Source organism: Salvelinus fontinalis, chromosome 11 (genome assembly GCF_029448725.1).
Source record: "Salvelinus fontinalis isolate EN_2023a chromosome 11, ASM2944872v1, whole genome shotgun sequence".
Lineage (NCBI taxonomy): Eukaryota > Metazoa > Chordata > Actinopteri > Salmoniformes > Salmonidae > Salvelinus > Salvelinus fontinalis.
In genome coordinates, this window is record NC_074675.1 from 4,258,751 (window position 1) to 4,270,080 (window position 11,330).

The 11,330-nt window shown below is 39.9% G+C and overlaps 1 long non-coding RNA gene across 1 annotated transcript; it reads right to left on the reverse strand.

The window, feature by feature from the left end:
• Positions 1-6,934: 6,934 nt before the first annotated feature.
• LOC129864905 (uncharacterized) lies at positions 6,935-8,793 on the reverse strand. Its single transcript, XR_008761283.1, has 2 exons — positions 8,672-8,793; positions 6,935-7,088 (listed from the first exon to the last, which is right to left on the reverse strand). It is a non-coding gene; the product is annotated as an uncharacterized LOC129864905 (long non-coding RNA).
• Positions 8,794-11,330: the final 2,537 nt, after the last annotated feature.

The following is an 11,330-nucleotide window of genomic DNA, read 5'->3' on the forward strand; positions in this document are numbered from 1 at the left end:
CCTCAAAAAGGCTCATTGCTCCCCGTCCTCTGTCCTCTCAGGGAGAGGAATTAGTCGAGCAACTGGCCTAATATATGTCCGGTTCTTTACCTGGATCTCCACTGATCTAACGCGACCATCGGTCCCAGGCATGGTCTTAGTGATACGTCCCACCGGCCAGGAGGCTCGAGGCAGCTGAGGGTCCACCACCATTACTACTTGGCCAGTTTCCAGGCTGGCCATTTCTCTCCGCCATTTCCCTCTGTGCTGTAGGCTTGGTAGGTAATCCCGAATGAATCGGGCCCAGAAATGGTCAGCCAAGATCTAGCTGTGTCGCCACCGGCGTCTGCCAACGAGGTTGGTATCAGCATACATGGCTTGAGGAAGTGACGCATCTCGGCGTCCCATCAAGAGCATATTCGGTGTAACCGGATCGGGGTCAGCGATATCTGCAGAGAGATATCCCAAGGGTTTGGAGTTCAATATCCCTTCCACCTCTATCAGGACGGTCCGCAAGACCGTTTCAGTGACAGTTTGGTACCCCAGGACGACTTGTAAGGCCGTCTTTACAGATTTCATCTCTCGCTCCCATGTTCCTCCAAAAATGAGGAGCTCCTGGAGGGTTAAATTTGAATAAGATTTGTTGGTCCATCAGCTGATCCTTGAGGCTGGGTTCCATGGCCTGGAAGGCTTCCTCCAACCTGGCTTCTCCTGCCTCATTCTTCCGTTCTCATTTACAACTGTGACCTGGCCAAGATAAAGCAAAGCAGTTCGACACATACAACACAGAGTTACACATGGAATAAACAAACATACAGTCAATAATACAATAGAATAAATGTATATACAGTGTGTGCAAATGAGGTAAGATAAGGGAGGTAAGGCAATAAATAGGCCATGGTGGCGAAGTAATTACAATATAGCAATTAAACACTGGAATGGTAGGATGTGCAGAAGATGAATGTGCAAGTAAAGATCCTTGGGTGCAAATGAGCAAGATAAATAAATAAATACAGTATGGGGATGAGGTAGTTGGATGGGCTATTTACAGATGGGCTATGTACAGGTGCAGTGATCTGTGATGATTGATAATGTGACTGTTTTTCTTTTTAACAATTACATGTATTCTCTAACACCCTGCCCCCCCCTCCCAAAACAGTTATTCTTTGTAAAACCCCCAATTTAGACCGGCCCACTGAGCTTAGAGATGGACCGGCCCACTGAGCTTAGAGATGGACCAGCCCACTGAGCTTAAAGATGGACCGCCCATCTGGCCACAAACTGTCCTATGGCCAGTCAGGTTCTGGTTCATAGTGACTCTATTGGGACAGCTATGTCAGGAGAGTCTTACAGATAAGATGTGTTATCGTTCATTGGTCTTGTTTGTCCTGTGCCTTAAATCTGGTTGTTTCTGTCGCCCCTCTCTAGGTGAAGCTGTAGCAGTGCAGCTGTAGAATACAGGGAGCTGTGTGTGTTGGCTTTCACACTGGGCAGGACTGTTCCTCTTGTCAGACATATTCCAATATTCCACTTTTATGTTTGAAACTTCCTCCCCAACAACTACTGTTTAAACTGTTTTAATGCAATAACACAATGAATGTACACATCTAGTAATTGTCAACAAAGGATCTGTAATGAAATAAAAAAAACAGCCGAAAAAGAAGCAGAAAATCAATGATTCTAGAGTGAATACAGCAGCTCATGCCTGCATTCCATACCAGGTCGGCATCTGTGAGTCATTGTTGGTAGAACATGAGCTCTGAACTCGCTCTAATGATTTATTCTTAGTAGCGCAATCGCCAACTCCAAACGTGTGTGTGAGCGTGCGTAAGCATGTAAGGTTTATGTTTGAATTTGTGTGTGTGTGTGTGTGTTATGTGTGTGTTATGTGTGTGTGTGTGTGTGTGTGTGTGTGTGTGTGTGTGTGTGTGTGTGTGTGTGTGTGTGTGTGTGTGTGTAAGCATGTAAGGTTTATGTTTGAATTTGTGTGTGTGTGTGTAAGCATGTAAGGTTTATGTTTGAATTTGTGTGTGTGTGTGTGAGCATGTAAGGTTTATGTTTGAATTTGTGTGTGTGTGTGTGAGCATGTAAGGTTTATGTTTGAATTTGTGTGTGTGGCTATATCAGTGTCTTCTTACCTTAGCGCTGCTCTGCTCCTGTATTACTGAGTGATAGACAGTTCTCTCTGTTCCCCTCTTTCCCTCTCTCTCTCCAGGACAGGTGATAGTTTTGATATAATTATTATTTATTTTTAAATAATTTTAGTAAAAACATGTTAATGAGTTCATTACACCTGTTCAGTGTTCATTACACCTGTTCAGTGTTCATTACACCTGTTCATTACACCCGTTCAGTGTTCATTACACCTGTTCAGTATTCATTACACCTGTTCAGTCTTCATTACACCTGTTCAGTGTTCATTACACCTGTTCAGTGTTCATTACACCTGTTCAGTGTTTATTACACCTGTTCAGTATTCATTACACCTGTTCAGTGTTCATTACACCCGTTCTGTGTTCATTACACCTGTTCAGTCTCCATTACACCCGTTCATTACACCTGTTCAGTGTTCATTACACCCGTTCATTACACCTGTTCAGTGTTCATTACACCTGTTCAGTGTTTATTACACCCGTTCAGTGTTTATTACACCCGTTCAGTGTTCATTACACCTGTTCATTACACCTGTTCAGTCTCCATTACACCCGTTCATTACACCTGTTCAGTGTTCATTACACCCGTTCATTACACCTGTTCAGTGTTCATTACACCTGTTCAGTCTCCATTACACCCGTTCATTACACCTGTTCAGTGTTCATTACACCCGTTCATTACACCTGTTCAGTGTTCATTACACCTGTTCAGTGTTCATTACACCTGTTCAGTGTTCATTACACCTGTTCAGTGTTCATTACACCTGTTCAGTGTTCATTACACCCGTTCAGTGTTCATTACACCTGTTCAGTGTTCATTACACCCGTTCAGTGTGAATTTACAGGTGATATTAATGCTATAACTTGGAGACTCTGTCTAGTCTCCCTCCAGAGACAGGGGGGACCGACCCCCGAGCACGGGGCCAATCCAGGGAGCCGGAGCCAATCCCCGGACAGGTGGTCCGAACCACGCCCATAGCCCCTTCATCCAGCTCCCTGTTCCAGCTATAAAGAGAAATTGTAATGGCGTATTTTTGTAGGCACTAACTCCACCATGGTTCGTTCCACAGCTTATGGGGTAATAAATGGCGTTTTTGGTAAATACAGGCTTAGGAAATGTTCTACGTTTTGTTCTATGAGATAATCTTCATCTGCTAACGTCACATTTTGTGATTTTTTTTAAGCATTTATTCACATAAAGGCTTCATAATTGATAAAGGTCATGTTACATTTATTTGACCTTTTATTTATTAATTTTATTTATTTATAAATTACTGATATTATCTCAAAGAAGAAAATGTATAAGATCTCCTAAGCCCGTCTTAACCTGATTATTAACAGGATCGGTGGGTCCCCGGCGGGACAGTTGAGCTAACGTCGGCTAATGAGATTAGAAAATATCCCAGGACATTGACATATCTGATATGGGCAGACATATTAAAGTCTTGTTCATCTAACTGCACTGTCAAATTTACGGTAGCTATTACAGTGAAACAATACCGTGCTATTGTTTGAGGAGAGTGCACAGTTATGAACTTGTACATGTATTAATAAACCAACCAGGCACATTTGGGCAGTCTTGATACAACATTTTGAACAGAAATGCAGTGGATGATTGAATCACTCTAAAACTTTGCAGATACACTGCTGCCATCTAGTGGCCATAATCTATATTGTGCCCAGACTCCTAAATTATATAATGGCCTTTCTGTTGCATTTCAATTTTTTTTTTTTTTTAACTTTGTATCATCTTATATTTTACCAGATCTAATGTGTTATATTCTCCTACGTTAATTTCACATTTCCACAAATTTCAAAGTGTTTCCTTTCAAATGGTATCAAGAATATGCATATCCTTGCTTCAGGTCCTGAGCTTCAGGTAGTTAGATTTGGGTATTGCATTTCAGGCGAGCTAAATGTGGTTATCACTGTCATAATCTATGCCCTGAGAAATCTATTCAGTTCCTCCACATTGAAATGAATGGGTCTCCTTGTTCTGTGGGGAGTTTGTTGTAGTTATCATCTATGGTACGATGTGATAATAAAGCACATCCCAATGCTGCCCATTCTGTCTCATCAATATACTCCACAATGCATACAGGTATGACCTATGACCCCCCAAAGTGGACCCATAGAGATGTCACTCCAATTTATTTATACATTATTTCATACCTCAAGGTAATAACATATCAATTGCTTTATTTGGCAAAGATTGTTCCCTGATAATACAAAATTACATTGCATATCCTCAATCCTGTTTGTTCAAATTACCAATGCCAGTGATAACCATATTTAGCTCCCTCCTACAAGTGGTTGTCAAACCAAAACATAACCCACAGACATGGACCTTAATGAAAATTGTCATTAGACTTTGCCACACCAAAGTGGGACAATGTGTGAAATGTGTCCCTCTGGGCCGTGGACTGATTTGGGATCCATACTGTGTCCTCAATCATTGTCCATATTTGGTTCTTATTGTTTATTATGCTGTTTTTGTGTTAATTCATAATGTATATATATATGTTTTACTGTGAGCAATAAAATCAGATTCTGTTGTCATTGATACCAGAAAAGGGTCAAACCGACTGACTGGCGCTACACAGACTCTCTGTGATGACAAACAAATGTCATTCTAGAGCTCAATGCCACAAATACAGTTGATCTTTTTTAATTTCTATACATCAACAATCTATACAATTTTGATGTATATAATTGTTTCTATAAGTCCATGTGAAAACAAATCCCTTCCATCGTTTATTCACTATTTTATAGAAACAATATGTTCCTCCAGCCTCCGTCGTGAATAGTGATTTCCTACTCATTGTAATGACACAATACATCCACTAGATGGGGGTGTTTTGACTAAAGTACCTACTTTTCCAAAACCCCATCTGTTTGATCGTTAGATTCATGTATTAATAGTCACTTCCCTTTTCCAAGACACAAAGCCCGGATGAAAATATTGTTTCTACAAAGGAATTAATAAACTGTTTAGGAAGCTGCAGTGGAGGAAGAACCTCGGTCATTCCATAGGCAATTTATTCTGGAACAGAGTAATTAACCAGATCAGGCTTTATTTATATAGCACATTTCAGACAAGGAATGCAACACAATGCACTTCTTAGGAAAAAACTATGAAAATTAACACGGAAATATGTACTACTCTAGAATCATAAGAGGATAAAAAATAATAATAATAATAAAAATGTTCTAACTAAAAGAGTTAAAAAGCATCCTAAGGTAAATGCACACCTGTTCAGTGTTCATGTACAGGTGATTAGAATGCTTGTTATGGACATTTTTACACCTGTTCATTACACCCGTTCAGCCTGTTGGGTAAGGAATGGCATTTTTGGAGTTGTTTTTGGATTATTGCCAAAAACTATTTATTTGGTAGCTAATGTCACATTTTGTGATTTAAAAAAATAATTGATGTATCGAAAAAAAGCACATAACGGTTCCATAATTCAAAAAGGTATTTTCTTATTTTAATTAGCTATCCATCATCGTTCCTTGTCTGAAGTATCAAGCACTAAGTCCATGTGAAAAAAAACGATGACACTTCCCATCCACAGATGGGATTGTTTTGAGAAAAGTACCTACTTTGTTTGATAAATAAATTAAAGCAATAATAGTCACTATACTTTCCAAACCACAAAGGCTGGATTAAAATGTTTTCTTAAAAGGAATTTATAAACTGTTAAGGAGGCAGCGGAGGAAGGACCAGGGTGAAACATCTGAGAGAAATAAGCTTAATGTGCGCATTGAAAATGTCGGCCATCTTGTATTTTTGGCCATCTTTTATTTCCGGCCATCTTTTACTTCCGGCCATCTTTTATTTATAACACTTTACATGATGATGCATTTATATTTTTGTTCAGTGTATAACTATGTCCATGTGACGATGTGCTGCAAACTGAGATGTCACCGCTCAAGTTGGTAATCCAATCTTTTGAGAATTGTCACGGCCGTTGGTGGAAGAAGGTGAAGACCAAAACGCAGCCTGGTAAGTGTTCGTCATGTTTATTCTAAACTGAACACTAAAATGTAAAAACAAAAAAGGGACAACCGAAAGAGCTCCGTCAGGTGCAACACACACTAAACAGAAATGAACTACCCACACACACAGGTGGGAACAGGTTACCTAAGTATGGTTCTCAATCAGAGACAGCTGCCTCTGATTGGGAACCATACCAGGCCAAACACATAGAAATACACAAACATAGAAAAACGAACATAGAATGCCTACCCTAGTCATACCCTGGCCTAACCAAAATAGAGAATTAAAAGCCTCTCTATGGCCAGGGTGTGACAAGAATAGCTGGCTAGCCGTCTGTCCACTACATAACATGCACATATCTAATGGTATCTTAAGGCTACATCTGCACCGTTTCTTTTGTAATTGATAGGCGGTACATTTACCTACTCATTCCTTTACATTGTCCAAGTTCTGATTTCTCATGAATTCTCCCTTCCTCCTCCAATGTATTCCATATTGCCCATTTCATCTCTAGACAGTAGCAACAAACTATTTAAAACGGTGCTGATTTCAATCAGCATTTTAAAAACGGTAGTAGACATTTACAGTTGACATTTCCTCCATCAGTCTAGCTCAAAGCTATGGAGACTGTTTCACTGTGTCAAAAGTAACAGCACAAAACACACATTATTTTCGCAAAACATAAAATAATAATTGAGTTTTGACTGAATCGGTTATTTATTAAATGTTTCAAAACAATACATTATACTATAGACCTGCTAAATTACTCACATCCAGCATAAAAAAAACATTAGAAACAGAATAAACTAAAATAATTCTGTATTTATTTCTGATGTAACAATTATTCATGAAGTAATCATTGTCTGACTTGGTGAAGGTGTGGTAGAATGAAGCTGTTCGTTTTCCTCCCCCCTCCTTCATCCGTTGTGCCTGTTCTACATGGCATTTGGAGATTCCTGTGAACATCAACAGTCATAAACATGTCATTCTAAGCAGCAACATCTTCCTAGAATTTAGACCAGTTGACAATTCAACAGAATTCAGTCTTGTTCATGTTGATGATAGTTACAACATGAGACACATAGCAAGCCATGGTATATCTGTCACGCCCTGACCTTAGAGATCCTTACGACGATCTATGGTAGGGGGGGGGGTACTGTCTCGCCCTGACCTTAGAGATCCTTATTATTCTCCTTGTTTGGTTAGGTCAGGTTGTGACTCGGGTGGGAAAATCTATGTTTTCTGTTTCTTTGTTTTTGGCAGCGTGTGGTTCCCAATCAGAGGCAGCTGTCTATCGTTGTCTCTGATTAGGAATCATACTTAGGCAGCCTGTATTCCACCTGAGTTTGTGGGATCTTGTTTTCTGTTTAGTTACTTTTCCCTGACAGAACTGTGCGCGTTCGTTTTCGATTTAGTTATTTTGTTTGAGTGTTTTCTAAAATGAAAATCATCAACACTTTCCATGCTGCGCTTTGGTCTACTCTTTCTACCACCAACGAGAGCCGTTACAATATCAGACCGTATACCACGGGTATGAGTCAATATTACTTGTTCACTGTTGTAATAGCAATAGCAATTGTTTTTAATAGCAATAAGGTACCTTGGGGGTTTGTGGTATATCGCCAATATACCACGGCTAAGGGCTGTATCCAGGCACTCCACGCTGTGTCGTGCTAGGAACAGCTCTTAGCCGTGGTATATTATTCATATTATACCACGATATTCATATATCATATACAACAAACCCCTGAGGGGCCTTATTGCTTAAACACAACACAGATACAGATTATGAGCATGTGAGGTTTCAAATAATGTTACGACTACTAGCTTGCTTTTCCCGAACATGTTTATCTGATATAGCTAGTTATTATTCTAGCTTTCTCATTCAAACAAGGCTTTTGTCCTCCTCGTTCCATCAGAACAACTAGACCCACTCTTAGAAAGAAGGGTTCCAAAAGGGTTTTTCAGCTGTCCCCATAGTAGAAGCATTTTTGGTTCCAGGTAGAACCATTTTGGGTTCCATGTAGAACACTCTGTGGAAAGGGTTCCACATGGAACCCAAAATGGTTCAACTTGGAACCCAAAGGGTTCTACTTGGAAACAAAAGGGTTCTTCAGAAAGTTATCCTATGGGGACAGCAGAATAACTTTTGAAGATCTTATTCCCCATTCTCCATTGTCTAGATTCTGCAGGGAATTAGCCCGTTCTACTAAAACATTAGCTAATAGCTAAGATAGCCAACTTGAGCAAATACATCTCAGCTTCCTAACTGGCGAAGCCAACCAATTAAACAACAAAATATACACAAAGTAAACAATGACCTTCTAAACTAATGTTAGTCTCAACCAAATTGAGTACAAAGAACTATTCTGTTCCACAACGTAACAACCATTAGTTAGAAGCTAGACAGTAGACTATTGCTAGCTAGCTAACCAGCCATGCTATTTCAATGAAAAGAAGCTAGTTAGCCAGCGTCAGCTTTGTAGTTCTAACGCTTTGTGGAAAAAGTCGTGTACATTTTTTCCTAAATTTTTCTCACCAAAGCCTTGCTGTAGCGTTTACATTCTGTAAATGTGATAGACTAATTTTAACAATTTGATCCATTGTTAGAAACATCTCCTCCCTCCCTGAGTAAGTGATTCATCGCGACAAGCCTGGGGGTCAAACAAAGTCAATTATTTTGAGGTGGGAGGGGCTACAACGATCAGACTCTTGAGATTGTGCCGGTGCAACACACAGGCGTTGAGAGCGTGTGCGGTGGCACAATTACATGCGTCTGAAAGTTTAAGGAAGGAACACAACTCCATCCAGGTCACCAGGAGGGATCAGCCAATGAATTATACCCGTGAGGAAACATACCATAACAAATACACCATGACAGCGCAATACACAAGGGGTGGAACAGTGGCAAAGGTACCCACAGAACAAACAGAATAATATTAGTCTGAGGAGAGATTAAATAGCATTAATACAACAAAAATAATTCAAAACACACCTTTACTTTACAAAGTTAAACAGATGTATTTTTTCTTTATAATAAGCAGGAGTAATATTCTTAGATCAGAATGACAGCAGACTGTACTTCTATCCATGTCACTAAAGACTAACAGAAACAAAAGACAAATTTAACTAGAATGGAGTTATGGTATGCAAACCTAAAACACAAGACCAAATATACACTGGAGTTGCTTACTAAGATGACATTGAATATTCCTGAGTGGCTTCGTGACAGTTTTGAATTAAAATCGACTTGAAAACCTATGGCAAAACTTGAAAATGGCTGTCCAGTAATGATCAACAACCAACTTGAAAGAGCTTGAAGAATTTTGAAAATAAATCACCATCCTTGTCTTTATGCCTGTTCAGACAACACCCTCCAGGGGGCAGTACATCACCAACATTGTCTTTATACCTGTTCAGACAACACCCTCCAGGGGGCAGTACATCACCAACATTGTCTTTATACCTGTTCAGACAACACCCTCCAGGGGGCAGTAAATCACCTACCTTGTCTTTATACCTGTTCAGACAACTCCCTCCAGGGGGCAGTATGCACCCTTTCTAGTTTGTTTACCAACTCATAGAAGTAGTACAATAACAAAATGCACTATTTCATAATGGAGTTGGCCTCAATGGCACTGCCTGTGCTCTCACAGACCCCTTAATGGGGCCAGTAAAATGATGCAATGTCTATCTAAGTCTCTGTTTCAAACACATACAATAGAATTCAGCCCTGCAGGAAATGCTGTGGGAATCAGAGAGGAAACCCCAGTTGAAGTTGGCAAGCCAACGTGGTTTATAGAGCTTGCGATTAGGATGTTTATAGCCACACTCATTCGTTGGTCAATACCCTCAAAGATTGGGCCTCACATTTCAACAATGGAGCAAATGACATCACATCCCATAACATTTAGGGGCAGCAGGTAGCCTAGTGGTTAGAGCGTTGGACCAGTAACCGAAAGGTTGCTAGATTGAATCCCCGAGCTGACAAGGTAAAAGTCTGTCGTCCTGCCCCTGAACAAGGCAGTTAACCCAATGTTTCTAGGCTGTTATTGTAAATAAGAATTTGTTCTTAACTGACTTGCCTTGTTAAATAAATGTTAAATATCAAGCAAATAGCATTTAATTTACCTGGCGCATCTGTAGTACTGAAGTCATGATGAATCAGTGGCACAATGGGAGTTCATCAGTGCAGCCAGAAGGCTCACTCTGTATCACTCTGACTGGTGTGTGCACCCTTAAATTATTATTATTACTGCTGTTGAACAAATGTCCAAATGGTTTTGTTTTTGAGAGGTTAGGAGGGATGTTCATGTTAAATGGTTGTCTGCCCCTTTAAGGGAGAGAGGGATGGAGACTGGGTTAAGAGACTGGGTTAAGGGAGAGCTGACTAGACAGAGAAACTGCATTTGCAAAAGAAGGACAGAATGTAAACTTGACATCTGACTTAAAACCAGAAGAATCAGTTTTAACTGAGAACAAAAAAACGTTTACTGTGTCCTAAGTTCTCCACAAGGATTTACTTACTGGCGAAAGACACTACCGTTCAAAAGTTTGATGTCACTTAGAAATGTCCTTAATTTTGAAAGAAAAGCAAGTTTTTTGTCCATTAAAAGAACATCAAATTGATCAGAAATACAGTGTAGACATTGTTAATGTTGTAAATGACTATTGTAGCTGGAAACGGCTGATTTTTTTTTATGGAATATCGACATAGTTGTGCATAGGCGTACAAGAGGCCCATTATCAGCAAACATCACTCCTGTGTTCCAATGGCCCGTTATGTTAGCTAATCCAAGTTTATCATTTTAAAAGGCTAATTGATCATAAAAACCCTTTTTCCAATTATATTAGCACAGTTGAAGCTGTTGTGCTGATGTAAAGAAGCAATACATCTGTCCTCTTTAGACTAGTTGAGTATCTGGAGCATCAGCATTTGTGGGTTCGATTACAGGCTCAAAATGGCCAGAAACAAAGAACTTTCTTCTGAAACTCGTCAGTCTATTCCTGTTCTGAGAAATTAAGGCTATTAAATATGATACATTTCTAAGAAACTGAAGATCTCGTACAACGCTGTGTATTACTCCCTTCACAGAACAGCGCAAACTGGCTCTAACCAAAATAGAAAGAGGATTGGGAGGCCCCGGTGCACAACTGAGCAAGAGGGCAAGTACATTAGAGTGTCTGATTTGAGAAAC